This window comes from Marmota monax, unplaced genomic scaffold (genome assembly GCF_021218885.2).
Source record: "Marmota monax isolate L192 unplaced genomic scaffold, Marmota_monax_Labrador192_F-V1.1 WCK01_AAM20220418_F8-fsc00013, whole genome shotgun sequence".
Taxonomy (NCBI): Eukaryota; Metazoa; Chordata; class Mammalia; order Rodentia; family Sciuridae; genus Marmota; species Marmota monax.
Genome location: NW_026692202.1, coordinates 19225315 through 19251712, shown reverse-complemented (window position 1 = coordinate 19251712; position 26398 = coordinate 19225315). Strand labels below are relative to the sequence as shown.

At 41.8% G+C, this 26398-nt stretch overlaps 1 protein-coding gene across 5 annotated transcripts in view; it reads left to right on the top strand.

Annotated features, from left to right (window-relative positions):
* Ankrd6 (ankyrin repeat domain 6) overlaps positions 1-26398 on the top strand; it is a 190412-nt gene that overhangs the window by 46745 nt on the left and 117269 nt on the right. The gene's annotated exons all lie outside the window — the stretch shown is intronic.

Below are 26398 nucleotides of genomic sequence, written 5' to 3'. Positions count from 1 at the left end.
GCAAGTACTCTACTATTGAGCTACATTCCCAGCCCCAGGAAAATCATGATTTTAAAAAATCTTGAAGTAAAAGGTTTTATTTCATTAAAACTATCCCACAGACTCATTTTCCCTTGCTGCTTTTGGAGGGCCCTTTCTTTCTTTCTTTCTTTCTTTCTTTCTTTCTTTCTTTCTTTCTTTCTTTTTTGGTACTAGGGATGGAATGCAGGACCCTGTGCATGCTACACAAGCATTCTACCACTGAGCTGCATACCCCCTATACTTTTTTTGAGATAGGGTCTCTCTGAGTTGCCCAGGGTGGCCTTGAACTTGTGGTCTTCCTGCCTCCACTTCCCCGGTGGCTGGAGTTCCAGGTGGATAGCTGGAATCATAGGTGTGTACTACCACACCTGGTGCACAATTGCATCTTTTAAGCTTTGACTATTCAGATACATTTTTAAGAGTAATTATGGAAATAAAATTCTATGAATTTTACATTTCATAATACTCATCATGAGATTGGAAAAAAGTTCAAACAGTCTTCCATTCAGAGGCCAATAAAGCTTATCACTGAGTGTGAAGTCAGTTCTTAAGTGTCCCTTGCTCTCATGAGCATAATTAGGGGAGTATGGTGCAGTGAAAAGAGCACTGAACTGTGTTTTGAGATGTGGGCTTTGTCTATAGCTACCCATGTGGCCTCAGGCAAGTGACTTCTCTGGACTTCAGTGATATACTAGTCTAGAGGCTCTCAACCAGGAACACCTGGGTAGCACTTGAGGTTGTCCTGTATATGGGGTACTAATGTATGCTTGGCATTATGTAATGCTAGTGTCCTAAATTCCACACGTGAATTGTAAAATATGTTTCATCCAGTCCAGTGAAGAACCGTCCTGCTCCAAATACCAATGGCACCCCTGCTGAAAAACCCTGGACCAAATGATTTCTAAGGTTCTTCCAGCTCAGTTTCTCTCAAGTTCATTACTGGAGCACTGCAAGCCTCCAAAATGATGTAATGTTAGCATTAAATGCCATGCTGTTCAAAGTGAGGTCAGACCCAATAGTGATGGGTCAGGACATATAGGCCATGGCAACTCAGATTCAGAGCTTTATGGATGGAGGAGGCCCTGCTCTAAGCATAGAAAAGTACTGATAACTATTTCAAAGCAGGTGTAGAGTTGGGCCATAGTTTTTTTTATTGGGTTTGGATTTTCCTTCATGGTCTCCTTTCCTCAAAGGGAAGAAGTGGATTTATTGTGGCCTCATGCTCAGCCTCCAGGGCCCGGACTTTTCTGCTGTAGACAAAGTGCAGCTGCCTCTTCATTCTTCTGGTGCTGGGTGCTGTCACTTCTGTTAGGAAGGGGTCACTTCTTTCTTTCTTCTTTTTTTGGGGGGGGTACCAGAGAGTAAATACAGGGGTGATTAACCATTTAGCCGTGTCCCCAGCCCTTTTTTATTTTGAGACACACTCTCGCAAAGTTGCTTAAGACCTTGCCAAATTGCTGAGGATGCCTTTGAACTTGTGATTCTCCTGCCTCAGCCTCCCAAGCCACTGAAATTACAGGTGCGTTGCACTGGGTCTGGCAGGAAGGAGTCACTTTGGAGGCTATGGTGCCACCTCCAAGTCTAGCTGCTTGTTGTCACAGAACAGGCTGGAGGAAACCACGTAGACAACCCTGACAGGTAGAAAGGGATATTTGGGATGGAATAAAGATTCCTGGGGTATCTGAATTCTTAGATAGGTTGGCTTGATTAAATTGCTTTTTATTTGACAATGTGACATGCTATTAAATGAAAAATCACACAAGAAAGCTTCTTTGTTGTAATGCTGTTCATATATACAATTCTTAATAAGTATAGTATAGATTACCTGGAACATAGTATTTATTTTTTACTTATTGTTTTCAGTACTGGAGATTGTAGGAACATATTTTTTTAAAAATAAATGTAGTGTTTTCAATTATAAAAATGATTTAAAGAAAATGTAAATAAATAAGAAAAATTGCCAGTAATAACTACATTTTGATACATGCCAGTTTCTAAAAAAATTACAAAGATTGGCCTGCAGTATATGATGTTTTATAACTTGCTTTATGTGTACGTACATGCTCTCTTGTATATTTGTGTTTCTATGACATAGATATTCTATAATTTTACATGAATTCTTTCTTCATTCTGGCTCCTATAACAGAATTCCATAAAATGGGTAACTTAAGCAATCAGAAATTTCTCGTGGTTCTGGAGTTGTGAAGGGCAAGTTTAGGTGTCAGCATTGGTTGGGTTCTGGTGGGGACTGTTTTTCTGGTATGTAGATAACCATCTTCTTGCTGCATTCTCACTTTCAGAGGAGAGAGATATAGAGGTGTGTGTGTGTGTGGTGGGGCAAGCTCTCCTTTTTCTCTTTTTAGAAGGGCCCTAATCCTATCAGGAGGGCTCCTTTCTCATCATCTGATTACCCTCCAGTGGCCCCATCTCCAAATGCCATCACACCAGGGATTAGGGCTTCAGCATATGAATTTTGGGAAGGACAGAAACATTCAGTCCATGACAATTCTTGGGGATCCACTAGACTCTGGCTGAGATCTAGCATTGTACTCTCTGGGTTCGTACTTCAGAATTGCCACTTATTAACTGGGAGGATTACTCAGTTTACTTGTCTGTAAATCAGGGGGATGCTAATACTAACCGCATTTGTGTTTTTAGAATTAAATGAAATAACAGATGCGGTTACTTAACATAGAGCCTTGGGCTGAGTGTGGCGGTATTCGCCTGTAATCTCAGGACCTTGGGAAGCCGAGACAGGAGGAGTGCAAGTTTTAGTACAGCCACAGCAACTTAATGAAGCCCTAAGCAACTTAGCAAGAGCACGTCTCAATAAATAAATAAATAGGGCTGGGAAGGTAGTTTAGTAATAAAACTGTCCTTAGTTTCAATCCCCAGTACAAAAAAAAAAAAAAAAAAGCCTTGTATAAAGATAGCATCAATATCTGTTAGGTATCATCAACTTGTTAGCATGAGCACAGTTACAGTCCCACTAACCAATCCCCTGATTCAATTAAGTCCTTTTTGACATCCAGAATTAGTACTTTAGGATTATTTCCTAAAAGTGGAATTTATAGGTTAAAAAAAGCAAGTAACTATTGAAGGTTTTGGATGTGTATTGCTGCATTTCCTTACAGGAAGCTTGTCTCATTGTTCACACCTACCAGCTTTTCTCGGCATTAACTAAATTCAGCTTGGCTTCCTTCCTACATTCCACGTGCCCTGGGACCTCCCTCTTCCAATCACTGGGAATATAAATTCATTTAATATTGTTCTGAGGCAAGCATAACTAAGGAAGTGGGCCAGACACACAACAAACCAGATAAAGCATTTCATACTCAAGTAAAAACAAGGAGAAAGCTGGGTAGCTCAGGTGTGGAGTGCTAGCCTAGTAGGCTGGAGGCCCTGGGTTCTATACCCCCTGCAAACAACCTCAAAATCCTAAGGTGGATCATCTGTTGCTTCATTCTATGCTTCAACTTGTGTCCACCAATAATAACTGTATCTCAAAAATTATCTTCAGCAACACAATAGGAAAACTATACATGAAATTAATTGCAAAACAGGAAGTCAGTCCTTTTATTCTGCGACGTGTAAAAATCACCATTTCATTGTATTTATATTTACCATGTTGAATTCCTGCAAGTAAGTATATATGGAGAGGGTTACACTGTGTGTCCTTTGCCAATTGATTTGGCATTGAAGGCTGTGGCCCAGGCTTCTTGTCTTACATGGACGAGCCAAGTGGTGACTCAGTTCTCTACCCATCATCTCTATTTAGATGCCTGAGATTCAGCCTGCCCTTCACCTATATCCAGTGGCTGTGCTGCCACGTGCAACCTGCTTACATTTTGTTCTTAGCAACCCACCCACTTGCGTTTGATTAGAAGCACAAATGCAAATATGAACATTTAAACCATATGACATAATGCAGTTATGAGGAAGGCATCCAGCTAAATCTGAATATGTTCAGTTGGCTAGATTCTTACTACAAATACAGAATATAAAGATACTCATATCTCTGGAAACACATCAGAACCATGATTGGAAAAGGCTAACTTGGCTTGTAGCTACTGTCCAAGGTACCTTGGATGATTATTGGCATTTTAAAAAGAAATATAGATTATATTCTTTTTATTTTATTTTTTGTGTTGGATTCTTGATTCATTTTTGCTCAAACTTTACCTATTATGTATACATACATATGTAAATAAACAAGTGAAACAAATGTTTCCCTAGAATACAAAATGTGGTACATGTTGGTCTATTCTCTGTTTTACATGTCATTCTTTAAAATGCTGTTTGTGTCCCATGATCTGTCTTCATGATTCACACATGAGCCATGGCTTGGGAATCCTGCTGCAGAGGTGGGTTCTAGTGAGTGTGTTGACTGACAGCCTTGGTGGGGATATGTTGCCCTTTTCATGATGGAACATATTGCCTTTCTCTTGGTGCTGGGTCCGTGGCAGGCTGTATAAGCCCAGGGCATCATCTCTGGAGGAGTCTCAGTGCCATGGGACTGGACAGGAAGTTGAGGCTTGTTTTGGCTTGTGTTGGCTGCCTGGGTTCTTGAACAGGTTTGCTTTAGGGAGTTTTGGGCCTTTCCTGGACTGGCTCTGCAGCTGAGAGCTCTCTCTAAGAGGGGAGGTTTAAACAAAGACAATAATCCAGTTTGAGTGCCCCTGAATCATGTCTTTGTCTCTGCTCTTGACAGAACAGAAGGAAGTGGTTCATTATTAAGGATGCCAGCTGCCCATGAATTGATATCTGTAGCCAGGGCTGGCTCACTTTCGAGTAAGTAGAGATCTGGCTCCCTGCTTGGTGTATTTTGAGGGGTTCTAAAATGATTTTCCTTAACATATCTACTCAGTCTCCTGTGCTTAAAATTTCATGATTAGAACTTTGTGCTTTTGAATCTTCTAAGTGTTTAGTCTTGCAGGATTCCCGATAAACATAAGAGTATCCTTGGACAAGAGAATGGCTGCTTGTAGGTGACATTTAACAGGGATTTGGACTGCCTCTGAGTGCAAGGGTTGCATACTGGGGTGAAGCAGGAGGTAAGGAGTACAGATGAAGAGACTGGAGAACTGACAGAAACCAGGAATACAGGGGGCCATGGGACAGGCCTGCAGCTCGTAGGACCCTGGTACTGTGAAAGCTCTGTGAGACGTGGCGCCCTTCATAGTTTTTGACCACTCGATACTTTAGGGAATCCAGGCCCCACATTGCCCATGGGCTTGTATTTTGTTTAATAAATTTATTCCCATGCAGACAGGATGACTAATGCAGGCTATCCAAGGCTCACTTTTATTTTGCCCAGTACTTTCTAAGCACCTTGCATTCATACAGGTATTTCCCTTAATCTTAGATCTAAGTCCAGATGACCACAGTTCGATTGCTTGCCAGTTTATTTTTTCAGTTGTTGGTGAGCGTAGAATTTAGAGTTGGAAAAGACCTAAGCGATCACTTTAGTCTGTGGTTTCCAAGCTGTGGTTTTCAACTCATTACTGGGTCATAAATCAGTTGAATGGTTGTTACTGACAGGGACTGTCATTGAATGGGTGAGAACTCTGTAAATATTTATATTCCCCAGCAGGCACTGTGCAGTACACCCATACACTTCCCAATGGGTAGCATAGAAAATGTGTTATATATGAGAGATACAGTTGGATCCATTTTTTTATTTGGCAAATATCCAATGTCACTGGAACCCCTTATTTCTTATAGATACCACAATGAGGTACAAGGGGGGCAAAGGTAAGTAAGAATGGCCCCTCCTCTCATTATGTTCAGGCAGTAGTTGGGGAGAGAGGCACAAAAGGCCATCGTGAAGACGGTGGTGACTGCAGTCATGAGGAGACCTACTCTTTCATTCTGTGAGTGCCTGCCAGGAGCTGGCTAAGTCAACCTGGCCAAGTGCAGCCATGGGAAGTTGCAGGGTGTGTCTGTGAGAAGATAGAAACCCACCCGGCCTCTGGGGTTCAGAACATGGCACCAGGAAGGCTTCTGGGGAGAGATGACACCTCAGTTTGGCCTGAGTACTAGGTTGCCCCTAAAATAATATATCCATGGCCAACCTCTGAAGGCTATGAATATGTTCTTATTTGGGAAAAAGTGTCTTTGAGGCTGTGATTAAGTTAAGTGACAGTTGTCTTTTAAGAGTGAGGCAGAGAGAGATTTGACACAGAAAAGGAGGAGGCCATGGGATTAGGGAGGCAGAGATTGGATGATATGGTCACAGGTCAAGGAAGCAGGTTGTTTCCAAGAGTGTCCATAGGGAGAAGGGCCCTACCGATATGTCAATTTCAGAATTCTGACCTCCAGAATGTGAGAGAAGGAATTTGTGTTGTTTTTGAGCCACAAAGTTTGTGGTGATTTGTTATGGCAACCTCAGAAAATAAATACCATCTGGATTTCTATAGACAGGAATTATAGGAAGGAGGGTGATGGGGTTCAGGACAGGTGACCCCCAAAATTTTAAACTGAAAGAATTTGAGAAAACGGCAGAAGTGGGAAGGTCATTTCAGCCTCCCCTGTCCCTCTCCCCTTAAAGTACACATACAGTCTAGGAAGGATTTTCCTGTCTTCCCAGAAGCAGTCATAAGACCTTCATCCAAGAGGAAAGGAGCATCCCTATCCCTGAAGACACAAAAACTCAGAAAAATCTGGAAAAACAAGCCTTGCTAAATTTCCTACAGTTTATTAGATTAGCTTACTATGAGATCGAACTTAAAAAAAATCTAATGTTACTTCTTCACGACTATCCGCTTTTTCAAATCTAGCATAAAAATACATTAATTTTTCTGTCTCTTTGGGTCTACATTTCCTTATGAAGGCTCCCATGTCAAGTAAAACTTAGAGTAGATGAATGGGCATGCTTTTCTTTCTTTCTTTTTTTTTTTTTTTGGTAGAGGGTGGGTACTGGGGATTGAACTCAGTGGCACTTAACAACCGAGCCAATCCCCAGCCCTATTTTGTATTTTATTTAGAGACAGGGACTCACTGAGTTGCTTAGCACCTCACTTTTGCTGAGGCAGGCTTTGAACTCATGATCCTCCTGCCTCAGCCTTGTGAGCTGCTGGGATTATAGGTGTACACCACAACACCTGGTCTTGCTTTTCTCCTGTTACTGGGATTTCCGCCATGATCCCAGTGGTGGTGGTGGGGGTGGGTGGAAAGATATTTCTTGTCACCTACAAGGTATTTCTGGATCACTAGGCTGGAACACAAGGTCCTGTTTGGAAAGAGCTGTCTGTCGGGAGCACAGACTATGAAAGGGAGGAACAGGAGGTATGTTGGAGAGCTGTTCCTGACACCTTGCCTCTGTGTGATTTGAGTGAGAACTTGTTTATAAAGGATCATTTGGCAGTTCACTGTACCACCTCTTAGGTAATTGTTCTGAACACCGGGTGACTAGGTGAAAAATACAGGCCCAGGTTTATTTGTCTCCCAGGTGGTTTGCGAATGTATATACACACTCTCTGATTTTGTTTGCTGAAGAGGGGACCTGTGCCCTAGTCACTTTAGCCACTTGTCCCATTTGGTTCTTGAATGTGTACTTCTCACTGCCTTTTCCTGAAAAGATTTATTATCATGGCATTTTTTTCTCCAAAATGCTATAAATGTATAATTGTGCCTGTGAATTGAAGGAAACATCTTTACACCTGATGAAGAAATTCATCTTCTTCAACAAAAAATGAGTCTGTGCCTATTATAGAGATTTATGAATTCAGATTTCAGAACAGACTTGACCCCTCCAGAAGAACTGGACTCTTAGGTACATTTTTTTTTTTTTAAAGTTAGACCTTAGGAATGTATAACTTTTGAGACCTAATTAATATCTATTTCTTTAGGTTGAAAAATAGCAGGGGAAGGAGCTGGGTTTCCCCAACTGTCTTCTAACCTGCACTTACCTTATGTTCTGCTCTCCCCCATACCCCAAGGTTTATGTGTATTTGTGCTTTATGGGTTTTAATTATTACTTTTAGTTTTCAGTACCGGGGTTTGAACCTTGGGGTGCTGTATACTCCCAGCTGTTTATTTTTGTTTTTGTTTTTGTTTTGTATTTTGAGACAGGGTCTCACTGAGTTGTTCAGACTGGCGTGGAACTTGTGATCCTCCTGCCATTGTGCCTGCCTTAATTATTACTTTTTTTAATTTAAATAATTCAAGCAGATTGTAAAGGTGTCAAATTATAGGTTTAAATATATTGCTCCTTAACACTTCAGCTGGTTGCAAAACCTATTTCTCACTTTGATCCTCATAATGAGTTTCCTGTGACTGTCCTAACAAATTACCATAAACTCAGTGGCGTAAGGCAAGAGAAGTATGTTCTCCCAGAATTCTGGATGCCAAAAGTCCAGAATCAAGATGTTGGCAGCTCTTTTCTTTCCAGAGGTACTAGGAGAGAGCCCATTCCCCTCAGCTTCCAGTTTCTGATGGTTGCATGGATTTCTTGGCTTGAGGCCACATTGCTACAGTCTCTGCCTGCATCTTTGTCTTCATTGCTCTGGTGTCCCTGTATGTCTGTGTCCCAAAACTCTCTCTTACAAGGATAAATGTGATTGCATTTAGGGCCTACCTGGATAGTGCAGGATAAATTCCTCCTCACAAAATCCTTAACTTAATTACATTTATGGCCATATAAAGTAGTATTATTGCTGGGCATGATGGTTCATGCCTGTAATCCCAGCCACTCAGGAGGCTGAGTTGGATTGCAATTTCAAGGCCAGTCTCAGCAATTTAGTAAGGCGCTAAGGGACTTGGTGAAACCCTGTCTCAAAACAAAAAATAAAAAGGGCTAGGCGTGTGACTCAGTGGTTACGCATCCTTAGGTTCAATCTCCAGTATCCTCCCCAAACCGCCCCCCCCCAAAAAAAAAAGATAGTGTTGTTCTGCCATACAAGTAATACAGGTTCTGAGTATTTGGATATAGATATGAGTTTTGGGGACCACTATTCAATCCATGTGATGAAAGAAAATATTATTAAAATGATAAAGAAGACTTTATTCAGGACTATTGTGAGAGGTGAGATAGGAGAGAGAGAGTAAGCTCAACTCTGAATACAACAACAATACCAACTGGGGATTGACAGCTGAGGACTGGGTTGTGGCAGGAAGGCAGTGAAGGAAAGTTGCTAAGAAGAGCCATCAGGGGTAGGGAGAGTTCTTGCTCTATTCATGGAACTTGCTGTAGGCAGGTAAGTGTGATCGGATGTCTTTTGGGGCTGAGGAATTTGATCACATATTGGTGGTCAGACATAGAGGGTGGGAGGGTTTTCTCTAAGCTGGCTTAGCATCTCGCTGATGCTGGGCTCTGCAGGCTTGGAGGGATGCAGGCCAAGGCCAAGTCCTAGTCAAGAAGAGGGCTCTGAGGAGACCAATGCAGTTTTGGTTGAGAACAGTCTTTGTCACAGTCCTCTAGGCAGTGCTTTGCAGACTCAGAAACACCATAAAAGTGAGCGCAGTTTTCTATTCTCAACAGCCAAGTATGTCCTAGTGGGGGAACCATGGCCCCAGGTGCTGCCTCTTGCCTCTTCCCACCACCCTGTCTACGCAGGCATCCTGCCTTCAGTAGGAGGGTCAGTTTGGTGGTCACTGTGCTTCCCAGACCCCAAGTGGTAAGACTGCACCTACCTCTGCTTTGAACTCTACAGACAGGAAAAACAAGACACTCAGGAGGACTAACGTTAGGAATCTCATTGCCACATCAGGAAGAATTCTAAATCAATCACTTGTGGGATAGAAATTGCTGGTTTGGGGTGGGGTCCAGGCTGGGAACATTTCGATGACTGGTAAGAAGCCAAGTGGGTAATCTAAAGACCTGATTAGACCTAAGTACTGGTCCAACTTCAAGACTGGGCTGTGGGAGGTGCAGGGGCAGGGGTTGCTGCCATAGCAGAGAACAGTGTCTGCTTTTAAACTCCAGATTGACTTAATCTATAGGCAGGACCAGGTCTGAACCAGGTCCAGTTCTGTAGCTAGGCTTCCTCTGAGCAGGTAGATGCTGGCTGTTTTGTACTTAGGACTCCCAAGGGGTAATAAATAAATGGAGTCAACTCTACAACACTGTGAACAGCTCCCCTGGTTCTTGAAGGATAGGGAAGCCTTTCATAATAATTCTAGTACTCTTCAGTAGGTTCATTTTTCTACCACAGGATAGAAATGTACTATATTTTCTGAAAAATAGTGCTTTTTACCTAGGCTTTATAGGAATTTGATACTATAATTTAATTACATTTCTCGCTTTAATTTAATTTACTACATTCAATACATTGCATTTATTGAATACCAGCCCTATATGCTGCATGCTGTTCAGGACTTGATTTTATTTAACTTTATAACCACCTGCAAGCAATAGGTGTTATCTCCATCTTTTTAGGTGAGGAAAATGAGGCTCAGAGCACTTTTGACTTGCCCAGGTTCATGGAGTCAGGGATGGAGTTAAGGGCAGCTGACTCCAGTCCATGGTAGGTACTCATGTGCAGTCCTGTGAGCCCTCAGCTAAGAAGGGAAGGACTCCTGGAGCCAATGGGGCCACCTCAGTCTTCAAGACATCTTATTGAGCCTGTCTTCCTGCTGTAAGATGCAAATTCTGGAGTTGTACACCTCTAGGTCTCAGAACACTGAAGAGGGTAATTAGCAAGCAGCTTTTATTTTTTTATTTTTAAATTGAAGTACTTAGGAGTATCATTTGGGAAGACAGTCTCTGAATAACAGAACAGAATTCTGTGTAGGAAGGGTTGTGGGGTCACCCGGTGTACATAGTAGGTGAAGCTCTGCCAGAATGATAAGAACTGCTGGAGGACCCAGTAAATCACTGTGGGATCTGTGGATAGAAGCCTGCTGGAAGCTCACTGAAGTCAGAGATGAGAGCCGGATGGGATGGGTGGTCCTATGTGGGACCAGGCTCAGGAAGTCTGTTTCTTTCCCCCTTCCCTTTCAGAGATGTGTACAGGGGAAATTTAAAATTGAAATCCTACTATTGTTCAAGTGACAATGAAAAAAACTTATTAAGTTGGAAAACTTATGTAGTTTTCAGATAAAAGTTTTGTCCCAACACCTAAGTGTAAACACTGGCATTTATTCCTTGATAGAGCATCCAGAATATTGAGAAAAAATTCAAGTGTTCAGACATGGGAGATGTGGTTCAGTGATAGGGCACTTGCCTGGTGAGCACAAGGCCCTGGGTTTGACCCCTAGCAAAAAAAAAAAAAAAAAAAAAAAATCTACTTCTTACTCTGCAGCATCCAAAACTTTCCCCCCAACAGCATGACCTCTTTTCTAGGTATTTATAGTTTCCTTTATTCTGTTTTGGCGTGAATCTGGACTTGTCAGAGATGCTTCCTTTTATAAGAGAAGATGAAGTTTCACATTAATTCTCTCCCTGGTTATTAGCCAGCTCAGTTTCACCTGAGGCCATTAGAAACAGATTGGATTCTCCTGAAAGTTTACAAAGCAAACAAACTAAATTACTTTGTTGCTGACACCAACTGATAATTTAGGACATTTAAAATTGAATGTGAAACTTTAAACATTCTCTCAGTCATCTTTTTATTCAGTGTGTCTCCTGCTCTGTCACTTTTCTCCTGGCCCTGGTGAGTTCCTGACTCCTGATGAGTTAGTTCTTGCTCTGCAAAGGCCATGGAAGTGCTTCAGCTGGACCCAAACCAGACCTTTTTTGCTTTTGTTTTTTAATCCCTATTTTATTTTATGGTGCTAGGGATTAAACCCAGGTGTGCTCTCCCTCTGGGCTACAAGCCCTAGCCTTCTTTTTGCATTTCTAATTTTCAGATTTGTAGGAGGAATACAAAGAATGATATATAGGACTAAATGCTGTTCTACCATGATGGGAATCCTTGACGCCTTGGAAACTGCCCTTTTGTCTAATTGTCATTTTAAGACACTTTCTCAGCTGGTTTTCTCTTCCTAAATGTAGTGCTAGCAAGTAACAGTGGATCCATTTCTGGGTGTGTTTCTTCAAAGCTATTTTAAAAACTGTTTTATTAAGGTCAAATTTACATACTTCAATATCTATCCTCAATAAATGTGCAGTTTGGTGATATTTTAGAAAATGTATACAGTTTTGACCACAATTGAAATTTTAGAATATCACTCCAAAACATTTGCTCCTGTCCATTTGCCTGTTCCCACGCCTGGCTCCAGGCAACCATCAGCCTCCTCTCTCCCGCTGTAAGTTTACCTTTCCCAAGCATTCCATATACAAGGAATCACACGGTCTTTTGTGTTTGGCTATTTTCATTCGGCATAATGTTTTAGAGGTTCATCCGTGAAGTATGCAGTAGTATCAGTTTCAGAGCTACTTAAAGTAAAACAAAAAAATAAAACTTTATATTGTGGCACATTTCAAAATTAGACTAGTAAAAAGTCAACCACATGTACTCACTCCCAGATTCAAAATTCTAAACTGCTGGCCAATCTTGTTTCAGCTACTACTCTTTCCTGCCCACTCCCTTGCATTATGTTGAAGTCAATCTCTTTTTTTTTTTCTTGCTGTGCTGAGGATAGGATCCTTGGCCTCACACATGCCAGGCAAGTGCTGTACAATTGAGCCACATCCCAGTCTTGAAGTCAATCTTATGTCACTTTATTTGTAAATAGTTTAGTATATACACATGTATTTATCTCCTGCTTTTCTACAACTAAGGAGCCAAATGTTTTGAGAAGATGTAGGTGTTTGGGTAAAGGGGAAGCTAAGAGAGCCAAGTATTCATTTAAAAGGAAGATTTAAAATTTTTCATTTACAATTAAAGATATAAAATGCTTTGTTATGGGCATCACATGTGATAATCTAGGATGTGCAAATCTTGTATGTGCTAGGTCTGCACAGTATTAATACAGAACTTAATGTAAACATCAGTCTGTGCAGATGATTTATTTATTTTTTAAAATATTTTTGTTTATTAATTAATTTTAATGCAGTGCTGAGGATAGAATCCAGTGCCTCACATGTACAAAGAAAACGCTCTACCACTGAGCCACAACCCCAGCCCAGATGATTTATTTTTTAAATGTGTACATTTTGATTTTCTGCTAAAGGGCAAGTATTGTTTTTAAAAAGAGTAGAGAGAGTGCCAGGCACGGTGGCTCATGCAGCAGCTTGGGAGGCTGAGGCAGGAGGGTCATAAGTTAAAAGCCAACCTCAGCAACAGCGAGACACTAAGTAACTCAGTGAGACCCTGTCTCTAACTAAAATACAAAATAGGGCTGGGGATGTGGTTCAGTGGCTGAGTGCCCCTGAGTTTAATCCTCAGTAACCCAAATAATCCCCAGTAACCTCCCCCTAAAAAAGAGTAGAGAGAGATGTGTTATAGAGAATTGTATGAAGTTGTCTGTTGAAACCTACAGAGAAGTAAAAGCAGATAATTTCAAATTTGCTAATCCAAAATTGTGACCAAGGTGAGAATACTATTTGATTGTTGTTTTGGGAGCCCAGGTGGCTGCAGATTAAATGGATTCTTATTTGAATTAGAATAGACAGAAAGAAACAAGTTCCTGCATAGCTCCGTGGACCATTTTATTGATGTTTTTAGAATCATTGAATATAAGATATAAACTGGGTTTTATGGAATGTGAACACAATTAGGAAAAGATTCCTCTGTAGATACTTGAGATAGACTTTTTTACGGTCTCCCTTGTCTCTTTCTACTGCACAGACTGGGAATCTGAATGTTCAGTTTTCCTAACCACCTTCCTGCTAGTGATGGCCCTGTGATATAGTTGGACAATAAGAGAGGCTTCCCTTTCTGAATAAAAAGATATACTGTAGAGGAAAAAGACTTTGGCTGTTTTGCCTTCTTTTGGCCCAGAACCTCAAAGTAGTCATGTTGAAATCATGAGGTGTCACGAAAATAAAAGCCATCACCTTAAGGATGGCAAAGTACAAAAATAAAAGGGACCTGGGTCCCTGAGGGTATTAATGAACTGTCACTCTTTGCAGATTGCTGTCTTCAGGAAATTTCTTTATATGGGAGAAAAAGCCCCAACCTAATAAAGCCTAGATAATCTGGTTTTTTTTTTTCCTCCCAGCTTAATGCATGCTTCATTGACACTTGTACATTTATGGCCTTTTTGCTCTCTTAGAGCACTTTCACACCTAATGCCATTCTGGTCTAATTATGCACTCAGGAAATTTTGAGATTGAGGAATTCTGGAAATTCTTTAGTTCAGTGGTTCTCAGCCAGGGTTGAGGGTTGGAGGAGGATTCTACTGGTATTTAGTATCCAAAGACCAGGGGTCCACAGCAGGACTGTTCCTGTTCAAAATGCCAGTCATGCATAATGAGAACCATGGCTTGGTCTGTGTCCTGGATGGGGATAAGCCACCCAGGACTCCCGAGACCTTGCTGCACTGGTTTGAACACCTAGAAGAAATCCCAAGTCCTTGCCTCTCCTTCGGGTGACCTGTCTTCCTTTTATATGCTGTCCCATGCTGCCTAGGTTGCTCAAGATTTCAGCATTGAGACTGTGTTCTAAGTGGAAGACAGATATGCTGCAAACTAGAGAAATGCCCATTGGACTGTCTGCAGCCTCTATAAAACCGTGTTCTGAATGGGTTCTGAGGCATCAGGCTTATAACTTGTTCACAGTGTCCCCCAAGTTCCACTCAGGGCGATGTTGACAGTTGTGATGATGATGAGGTTCTTGGTTGCCTTTTCCACTGCTGGTGGCTTTTTTTGTCTTGCTCCAGTTGATGGCTTTGATGCTTCCAGAGGAAGGAACAGTGGCTCCTGACACCTAGAAAGTTGCTGGTCCCTTAATGAGCAGCCCCAGGAGCTCTAGAGCTCCCAGTCCCACTTCCCAGGAGAGAGCCTGGGCCCGTTAGTCCTCTCTTCTTCTGATGTCCATGGTGGAAATGAACCGGGGATCAAAAAAGTGGACGTGGGATGTGTCATGGCTGGAAAAATGCATCAGTCTGCAAAATTGCCACCAGGCAGCTCGACTAATAACACAGCATGGAAGATATTGTTAATAAGTAATGAACAGTAACTGGAGTCGAAAAAGTCCTGGCTTTGTCACCAGCTGGGTCTTCAGGAAGCCACAGAATTTCTGAAAGTTCTGGCTGACAACTTGTAATGGGGGAAGAACTCTCATCTCCTGGGTTCCCAGTGGAGGTTGAAGAGATTAGGGGGTGGAGAAACACTTGGGAAGTCACAGATGGCTACACCAAAGTTAATAACTGTTCTCATTAGAACATTGGTGCTTTTAGTGGCTCTGGGCATTAATAATAGATGGGCTAGTGTAGCAGGACCGTGGGTTATATTTTTAAGTTTTTGTTGATTCTTGTTGTATTTTGACTTATTAGATTCAGTTTATTTTATTTCCGGCCAAGGCAATGGGTTGTATGATTCTTACATCATAAAGTTCATTGGGATGCACTTAGCAGAGTCAGAATAGATCTTTTCCTGGCTTAATGATATTTTTCTAGCACAGAGCAGCACAACATTTACTGTATCTGGAAGATGCTATGATGGGAATGTGCACTGGAATTGGGACTTGTAGTCCAGACCAGTTCTTAGGAATAGCTTTTGTCATATCATAATTGCAGAACACACAAAAATCTGGATTTCTTACCATAGCTGTTGACTTCTCCTTACATGGAACACAAATCTAAAACACCAAGGGATTTACGCTTGTCCAGTTGTTTTCCTTATGGAAAAAGTGGTTTCTACGTATTTCCAGTGTTTTGCTCCTATGGAGCACAAGCATTTAAGAAACACAAATTCTCTCTGCAAGAAGTCTCTTCTGGCTCTCTCTATAACTTGAGCTCCTGTCAGTAGTTCTGATCTACATTTAGATGCAAAAGAGAAATGCCTTCCTGGCAAATACAGCCATCAGATCAGTCAGTATTGGTTGCCTGGAACTCCTTAAGCTTACTTAAACATTCCTTAGAAACGCATTCCTTTGAAGAGCTCCACAGAACTCCCAGCCAGGAGAATGCTCAGTTAGTTCCCTGTGTGGCTTTGACTCCCTGTCACTAACCCACTAGGCATCTCTCTGAGAGGAAGCAAAACATAGCAAAATGCCTGTCGACTGTGTGTCATACAATATCTTTGCATTAAAGAGAATTACTAATTTTGGAGTCTTGAGGATGAACTTTGTGGGTGACATCCATTTGGTTGAAAATCTAACACCAGAATGGCATTTTGCACCTTGCACGTTGTTTAGTACTTCTTCGGCTATGTTCAACCCCACCTCTCCAATCACTTCTTGTTTCTTTCTCATTTAAAAGGCATCCTGGTGCTGATGCCATTTTTTTTTTTTGGCGTGTGGTACTGGGGATTGAACTCAGGGATATTCTATCACTGAGCTATATCCCCAGCCTTTTAATTTTTTAAATTTTGAGACAGGGTCTTTTTAAGTTGCTGAGGCTGGCCTTGAAATTGCAATCCTCCTGCCTTAGCCTTCAGAGTTGCTGGGGTTTCAAACATGACCCACCATATCCAAGCTGGTACTGAGTTTTTAATATTAGGAAGTTATCTTAAAAAAGCAATGACTTGAGTATTGGACTAGCACTATTGCCTTATTGAATTTCTCTGTTCTTTTAATGGATCTGGTTTGTGGGGTTGTTTCTCAGCTAATACCTTCATTGGTTTCCAGCTGAAGGTTCTGGTCAGCCGTTGGTGTAGACGATTATTACGATCACCTGGCTCCAATTTCTTTTTATTCCATTTCTTTCTCTAGTTAATAGATGTTTGTAACTTTCTCCTCCCAAGGGCCAGCACATTTTTCACAGCAAAAATGGTAATCATTAGAATAGTTGTCATATCTGGCATTAACACTGCCTGTTTGCTTTGAAAAGGCTTTTTCAGTTTCATGTATATAGTTAATTTACATAATATAGCATTACCATCATTAACATAACTGTAGTAAAAATAACCTAACTGTAATTATCTCATGCAGAAAAACCATTTCAACATCCCAAAAGAGATATAAAAAGAAATAATTCCAAATCCCTGTCTATCAGAGGCTTACAGCCTAATCTTATTTAGTTTTTAGAACAGTCTGGGTCAATAAAGAAATGCTTTCTCTAAAGTCCGTTTTTAAAGCTTATGCAGATTTGATTCTTTTGCATTCCTTACCTGACAGGACTATTTTTGAGCTTTTGCCTATTATCAAGAAAATATAGTGATTGACTCTTATTATGATAATAGCTGAAGAAGTGTGGTACTTACAGTGTGGTACTATCCCAGGTGTGTTATTTATATTAATTCATTTAATTAAAAGCACAGAGATCTTAAAATAGGTATACCAAAAAGAATGCCAATCTCTTGCTAATGGTCTGCCTACTCAAAGGTGTATTTCATTTAACCAAGGTCGAGGCTGGCCAGTTCTAACTGGATTTCACTCATCCTTTGCAGCTGCTTCTCCTCTCCCTTTATAACCTGGGACTCCAACCCCATCCACAGCTCCCTTCATTGCGGTCCTGGGTATTCTTCATCCTCCCTTTATCCTAAGGGCAGCAGAGTGCTTGGCTTGGACCCATGCAGTCCTTTCAGCTGGAATTAGGGGTAGTTTGCAGAAGTCTTCTCACCAATGTCAGTAATTGGTCTAAAGCTGTAGCGTTTTTAGGCCGTGCCCAGCTTTCTGCATCAAACCAGTGAGTACATCTTCAGGGACTTTCCAGGAAAGACTGAAAAGGAGGACAGAGTCCTGAAATGGTTCCACTGCTTCTAGGGCCAGGCATGCTCTCTCACTACTGGGGAAGTGATGCAGACTGTGGCAGTGTATCTAAGGTGAGTACCTCTTCTGAGTAGAGGACAGAAAGCCCTCATGGTCCCCTCCCTTCCAGCATCTTTCATAGGCCTACTGTGTCTCTAATAGCCCCCGGATTCTGGAAGGAGGGTTTGGGGCGCACTGCCTAGATAGCAGGTGGCCTCTCTAAGTCCAAGGGAACCTGAGTTTGGCCCTAGCACCGCCCCTTAGGACCTATGCACCGAGTCTCCAATTCATGTATTCGTTAAATCCAGCAATTAAGTGCCTACTGTTTGAGAGATTCAGACTTGAACAAAACAGTTCTTGCCCTCATGGAGTGAGAGGAAAAAGAAGTAAGCAAAATGGATAGATACATTATCTAGATAAGTGCTGAGACCACAATCTTAACTAGGGTAGTCTGTAGGCGTTAAGGATCTAGCTATCTGAAGAGCACTCTGTGTAGCTGGACCGTGGTGCAGAGGTCTGAGGCAGGGCTGCTTGGAGAAGTAGCAAGGAGGCCATTGTGGCTGGAGCAGAGGGAGCCGGGGACAGAGGGAGCCGGGGACAGAGGAAGCAGATCCCGGAGGGCCTTAGAGAACACTGTGTAGACTGGGCTTTTATCCTGGGTATAATGAGGACTCTTGGTGGGTAGAGGGAGTATGAGTAGGGGGAGAGTGTGATCTGACTTAAGGTTTAAAGGATCACCTTGACGCTTGTGTTGAAGGTGATGCTGGGAGAGTTAAGGGCAGGAATAGGAAAGACCGGGTAAGGAACTCCTCAGAAATCAGGTGAGACATGATGGTGGCCTGGACCTCAGTGGGAGTGGGAGAGTTGGGGAAAGGGGATACTGTCTAGACCTACCTAATATCCATCTGAGGAAATGTTGTGTGGTTGTATGGGATGCATAATGTCCCAGAAAAGGGTGGCTGCTGCTGTCACCAAGAGCCTGTCCATGGGACAGTGGTAGTGTACAAACAGGAAAGAGATTGGGGATTTCCCCATCTATGCAGCAGCAGCAGCTTTGAGAATGGAACTCAGAATTTCTGGCTTTAAACCAAACACAATTCTCCTGCCTTTCTGTCTAACTGGAAATCTACACCACTGCAGCTAGCCTGGAAGGGCTCAATTCAACTGTAAGCACGTGAAAGAACTGCTACCATCTCATTTTCTTTTTTGGCTTCACCTTAAACCGCGTGAGCTTTGAAGCAGGGAGGCTGATTTCCTTGTGTTGCACGTGTGGCCAATTAGCAATTTTCAGTTAAGCCTTGGTGCTTTTAATTCCCCTGAAGACCTCCGTCCTCCTATCTTCCCTGCTCTGCCGTAGAGGTGATCTATCGCTCAGCCTGGCAGCTCTTGACTCTGTTCTGTCTCCTATGCTGCCCTTTACCTGTGTGCCTAATCTATGTGATTTAAGAACTTGTCACCCATCCTGAAGAGTTTGGAGCTGGGGGAGTGGGCAAGTAAACATGGGAGGGATGAGTGTTTGCATTTTCAGTATTTTCAGAAGATGCAGGATTTGGGTTGTAAATAAGGGTTCAGTGCAAAAAACGTCACCCACTCCAGACATTTTAAGCAGGATAAGGTGGGGTGGAGTACCCCAGAATCACTGGGAGGGCTGGAGAAGACTGTGAGTTGGGCCCTCAAAATGACTCCCAGCACAGCAAAGCACTGATCCTTGAGGGGCTACCAACTTAAAGAATATTAAATGGAGCTGTGGAGTCAAATTCCCTACTTGAATTTCAAAAACGAAAAAACCACCACAGTGCCTCTCAGCACTCAGGAGAATGGTCCTAGAATGTGCTTGTAGAAAAGTTTCCATTTGGTACAACCATTATAGAAAACAAGATGAAGGTTCCTTGAGAAATGAAAAATAGAATTACCATGCAGTCCCACTCCTGGGCATCCATATCCAAAGGAAATTAAATCCCTGTCTCAGATCTGCACTCCCATGTTCACTGCAGCACTGTTCATAACTGCCAAGATATACAAGTAATCTGTGTTCATAGATGAATGAATAAAGAAAATGTATACATGTATATGCATGATGTATGGATACAATGGAATATTATTCAGCCTTAAAAAACAAGGATGTTATGTCCCTTCTAACAAAGAAGAACTTGGAGGACTTTATACTAAATGAAATTAGCCAGAGACAATACAATACTATCTCACCTCTGAAATCTAAGAAAGTCAAACTACTAAGAACGTTAGAAGGTTTTCCAGGGGGTGGAGGAAATGGGGAGATGCTGGTCAGAGGGTACAAATTTTTAGTTAAAAGATGAATAAGTTGTTGTACAGCATGAGGACTATATTTAATGTATCATATATACTTGAAATTTACTGAGAGTGGATCTTAGGTATTCTTACCACACAAAAGAAATGGTAATGATGCGAGGTGATTAGCTTGATTGTGGTAATCATTTAACACTGCCTGTAAATCAAATTTTCAAGTTGTACACCTTTATAATACAAAATTTTTAATGCAATTTTAATTTGTCAACTATACTACAAAGCTGGACCAAAGCAAATCATAAACGCCTCTATTCCACACCTTGCTCACCAGTCAAAAGCTGTACAGTTGCCTTAAGTTGGTTCACGTCCCAGTCTCTGGGCTGCAAGGTGTGGAATATGTAAACCACAGTTTTTAGCTTTCTGTGCTATCCAACCAGGAGGTGGGTGACATGGTTTAGTCCCTCTTGTTATTCAGTGAATACCATGGGGGTCGTCTTCCAGACATGTGGTGTTGGCCAGGGTTGGGGGGGAAAAAATACCATGGAGTGCAAACCTCTGCTGAACTCAGAATCCAACCATCAATATTTCCCATACTTATCTATAGTACAATTCTGTGTACTTTGAATTAGGATAGCTTTTGTTATCAGTTAATTGTGATGGCCCTCTCTGTAAACTAAACAAAGTGGGCTCCAAATCACTAACTGGCAGATTTAAGTTTTAAATTTCTGTTCAGTCTTTTGTTTTTGGTCATAGTTTGGTGTGGGGTTGGGGTGGGGTTTTTTCCTTTTGTATATGTGATTGCATAAAAAGACTGGGATAGTTGCATTATTAATCTGAAAAATACATTCTTAGTGTTTGGTATCAACAGAAATTTTAACACTATATTCACTATAAAAGTATACAGGAGTAGGTAACAGATCCAGGTAAATATCAATGAGAATACAGATTGGTATCAACACTAGTTGGACCAGTCTGATTTCTCCGGATTAAAAAAAAAATTATCCATGTCTTGTAGCTCTGCATTGAATATATTCTGTAAAAGTTAATCAAATTTCTTTATTAGCTGATAAAGAATTAGGGAACTAAGCTAGCCTGATTAGTCCAAGGACTAAATCAGAACAGAGCAGAGCCCAAAACAGGACAGATGAATGTTTGGCTTCATCTGAGGAATTAAGCTACTTTTTTTTTTGAAAAAGTAACAAGGTAAGTGTGTAGTGTGGCTTTTTTTTTGTTTTTTTTTAATACTGTGGTAATTCCTCATAAATCATGGAGGTGTCTGAGAAGTATCCTGGCTGAGAACCAAAATTGGCAGATTGATGTCTTTTTGAAAATTGGAGGTTAGAATAAAACTAAATGAAGCAGCACCTACATGTCTAGTACTACTTTATAAACATATATACTTTAAAATATATGGTAAATGTTCTAAAAACATCTGCTTACATAAACCTAAACTATATTCTTAGATAACACATTATTTTGGCACTGGATCTTGAGCCCAGGTGTGCTCTATTGTAGATTTATCTCTAGCCTTTTTAATTTTTTTTTTTTTTGTGTGTGTGTCTTTCTGTGTTGCCCAGGCTGGCCTTGAATTTTTGGTTCTTCTGCCTCAGCCTTCTGAGTTGCTGGATTACAGATGTGCACCAGCACATCTGGCTTGGGGACCCTTTTAAATCATTCTGTTTAGGAGATTTCAATGCAGCGTGTTGTCGATACAGCTGCCAGTTTTATGTTCACCCTGCCCTTTCTCCCACCCAATGTCTATGAAAATTTTCATCAGCAAAATGAAGAATTTTGCCTCAAACACATAAAATGTGTCACCAAATTCCATCAAATTTTAGTAAACTTTATTGTCCATACATTCATCTGTATTAGTTACTTATTGTTCCACAAATTACCCCAAACTTAATGAGTAAGCATTTAGTGCCCTCCAGTTTGAGTCAGGATTCCAGGAGTGAGTTAGCTAAGTGGTTCTGGCCCAGGGTCCCTTGTGTGAGTGTAGTCAAGATGTTGACCAGGGCCACAGTCCTCTGGGACTGGACGGACAATCCACTTCTAAGAGGACTTGCCTCAGGGTTGTTGACTGCACCTTAAAGATAGCACAAGGGGTGCTTTTAATAGTGACTCAGAAGTGGCAAGAAGAGCTGGAGAATTCAGAAAATTCCCTGGAGGAATAACTTGCCTGTAACCTGTACCCGTGGACATGGCATCCCCGCCAGGGAAGGTGAGAACACAGGTGCAGAGAGAAGCTCCTGTGGAGTGAAAAAACAGAAAGGGCATTGCTCAGACATGTACAGAGGGGCAGAAGGGGTTGACAGTCACATAGGTTACACTGGTAAAGGTGACTATAGTGGTGCCCTCCTTTCTGCTAACACCACTGAAGTTTTAGATACAACCACTTACAATTGAAAAACATTGAGAGATTTATCTTCCTAGGTACTTATACTTTATTTGTGTGTACATCATGTTAAAATATGGTGAATGGCTCCTACCTTTTGAAACTTTGTTCTACCAGAAGCTTTAAAATTTTTTTCTTGATCCAGCTATACCACTTCTTGATATTTTTTTTTGCATCTTATTTACAATGATACATACATACCCATGTTTATAGTGACACAATTCTCAATAGCCAAGCTATGGAACCAGCATAGGTATCCTTCAATGGATGAATGGATAAAGAAAATATACATATATGCAAAGAATTTTTATTCAGTCATAAAAATGAAATTATTGCATTAGCAGGAAAAGGGATGGAACCATACCATCATGTTAAGTGAATCAAACTCAAACTAAGACGTCAAACTCAGAAGGTTAAGGGTCATATGTTTGACCCTCATCAAACTGTGGATGATCAACACTGCTCCCCCAACACTGAGGGGCAGTCCTCGCCTGCAACAGGAATGGAAGGTGAGAGGGGTGAGTCTGAAGAGGGCTAGAGCAATTATTCAGTGTTCAAAATCTTTCCAGTGGTGGAAGAGACCACTCTGCTCTGAAGTGTACTAGGGACCTCTTTCTCCAGGCTGCTTCCTGGTGGTCTGCTGGCAACCAGTGGGTGCTCTTCTGGATCGGCAGCATAGTTACAGTAGACCTGCCCAGGGGGAGAATCCAGGTGAGGTTCCTGTTTTGGAGCCAGGTAGGGAGTGTCTTGGTGCTTCCTTGATGTGAAGGGGAGGTTTCTTCTTTGTGGCCAAAGAACAGTAAATACTGCAGGATTGCACATCAGCCAAGTTGGTGACCAATGAGACAAAGAATTCCCAGCTTCTATTGCTGGAGAGCCTTTGAAGTCACCCGGACTGCCTCCCCTTAAAGATAAGAAAGGAACTAGATGCCAAGGTACTGGCAATCTGCAAGTACCAGGCAAGACCTGGGAGTCCTGGTGCTCCCTTAATAAAGGTTGGTACATATTTTGTACTTTTGTATGTGTCGGAGTCTGTAGACTGATACTTTATGCAGTGCCCACTTGTTAATTATATTACAAAGATAAAGCATTCCCTTTAATTTTTTCCCCAAAATAATAAATTGTGTAAAGCTTATGGTATTAGCACTTGCCAGGTAATATTTACATTCCTTACTCATAGAAATGCTCATTTAATTTTACAACAAACCTACAGAGTAAACGCTAAAACTCTCTCCATGTTATGAATAAGGAAACTGAGGTGCAAAGAGGTCGAGGTGCCTTCTTGAAGGTGAAGTGATGTCCAGCTAGGAAATGACTTCACTGGGGTTTAAAGCCAAGCATGATGGCCTCAGTCCACACTCTTGACTGCACTATACACTATACTATTCCCTGCACAAACATTGGTGCTATTTACTAAGTAGTCAAAGTTCTTTGTTCTCCAGGCATGTGACTGCTTTGTACTTCCTGGTCCCCTTGAGTTTTGGGGGCCATGTGGTGACTTCAGGCCAACGAGTTGTGAGAAGTGTGTTGTGTCCTTAACCACTAGTGTGTGACTCTCCAGGTCTCTTGCTGCCTGCTGTGGAGACTGGCAAAGCTCCAGGTGCTCTAGGGCAAGTCACAGAGGAAATGGCTCGGCCAATCCTAGGTAGACGCAGCCTGGGTGCAGAGTCGGCTTGGGTTGTTCAGCCACTGGGTTGTGAACTTGTTGCCACAGCATAATTTAGCTCATCCTGACTGATGTAGCCTGTGTGCCCAACACTTTAAGGAGCACATTCACAAATAAGTTGGGCACTTAAGTCTTTCCAAATAATTACTCTTTTAAAGTTTTTTTTAGTTATACATGGACAAAATATCTTTGTTTATTTTTATGTGGTGCTGAGGATCGAACCCAATGCCTCACATGTACAAGGCAATGACTCTGCCACTGAGCCACAAGCTCAGCCCCTAAATAGTTACTTTTTAAAGGCTCATTGAGTAGCATTCATTTTCTTACATACAGAAAGCAACCTGGTGCTGTAGAATAGCTTGCAGCTTAGGATTGAAAGTTCTGGTTTTTGGTTCTAATTTTTAAAAATACAGTATCTTATTGACATAGTTCACATACCATAAATTCACCAATCTAAATAAAGCATACATTTAAGTGATTTTTAGTTTATACAGACTTTTGCTACCATCAGCACAATTGATTTTGGAAGATTTCCATCAGCCCCCAAAGAAACTTAAGGCTATGGGAGTGGTTGCTAATAGGTAGTAAGTCAACCACTAACTCAATTTCTGTCTCTGTATTTGCCTTTCCTGGACATGGTGTATAAATAGAATCGTGCAGAAAGTAATATCTGTGGAGGCAGGGAACCTGGCTTTGCTCTGTGCTATAACCGCATGTTTGTATAGGTGCTCAGTGTGTATCTGTAGGGCAAGTGAATGGTGGTTGAGGGCCTGATGGGGGATAGCTGGGAGTTGCTTAGCATCACCCTGTATGAAGAATGGAGAGGGAAGCAGAATAACCTGCTGGCAGTCTGTCTCCTGTTCATCTAAAAACTTCATTTTCAAAGCTTATGAGAATGTGAACAGAGGCCCAGTGAAAGCAGCTGCCCTTGGCATGGGTACAGATGATAAATGAAACACCTCATCACAGGGCTGAGGTCGTGAAGGGGTCTGAGCAGGCCCACCACAGCCCAGATTCCTCTTCCTCTACAGACTCTTCCCAAAGCCACACTTTCTTAGGACCTCACTGGATTTTCTGTCCTCTGTGGAATTCTGTTTCTGGCTTCCCTTCTCTGGATCCCTGGCCAGAGATGAGACCAGAAGCCATGGGTTATGGCCATTTCTCAGAGGCACACGCTGGGGTATTAGGAGGTTCCTGTTGCTCTGAATAGTGCAGCAGCCACTGCTGGTTTGTTGGCCTGTGTACCTCCTATCCCTCCAGGCCCAGGCCTGGGCAGCTGGTTTGCCTTTTCTCAAGTACTTGGGGGCATTATTCAAAACTATAAGGAGGCAGAGTAGTGCAGTGGTTAAAGACATAGTCTAGGTCTTGGGACCAACAGCACAAAGGTTCAGTGTGAAGTTCTCAGACACATCTTTGTGTACTCTAATCTCTCCACTCTTTCATGAACTACCATGGAACAAGTTTAAGCCTTTTTTTTTGTTTTGTTTTGGGTTTTTGGGGGGCTGGGAATTGAACCCAGGGCCCTACCACTAAACTAAATCTTCAGGTTTCCTCCCACTTTTTTTGAGGGGGGGCTGGGTTTTTTTGTTGTTGTATGGAACTGGGATCAAACCCAGAGTTACACATGTAATTCTGGTACATGTCCGTCCATATAGGTGCTCAGTGTGTATCTGTAAATTACGCTGTGTGGACCTGCACCACTAAGTGCTTTACCACTGAGCTACACCCCAGCCCCAGTTCTGATTTTCAAAACAAATGTCTCTGTCCACATTTGGGGGCAGAGGTATGGTCATGGGTTTGGGGGGAATTTGTGCTCTGTCATCAGGAACTGGCCTTGCAGTCTGGAGGGTGGGGTTGAGGGCCCAAGTGGGCATAGGGAGAAACATCTGTGTTTGTCTATTCGGGTGAAATTTAGTTTGTCTGGAAGGAGATAGTTTCAGTGTCTTGCAGGTATTAATGAAGCACAGAAACTAATTTCTTGAGAGTATCAGAAATGCCACTGAGCTTAGCATTTAGCTGCAGCACTTTGTATGTTAATCCAAATTTTAATAAAGATATTTATGGGGAAATTTCTCAGCTAATCTGGAAACAGTACTATTTTCAACTAAAATATGCCAACTGAAAAGGGCTCAAATCCATAAACACAGATCTGAACTGTGCTTACATGATTACCTCCCGTATCAGGAAGTTGAATGCTGCCAACTTGAAGCCTCCCACATGCCTTCCTCCCAAATTTTTCTTGACTTTCACTCAAAAGATCAGTTTTGCCTGTTCTTGAATCCTACAAAAGGAAAATCATATAGCATGCTCCTTTTATTTAACAGGGTGTTAGATCAATCCGTATGGTTATGAGTAGTAATAGCTTACTGATTT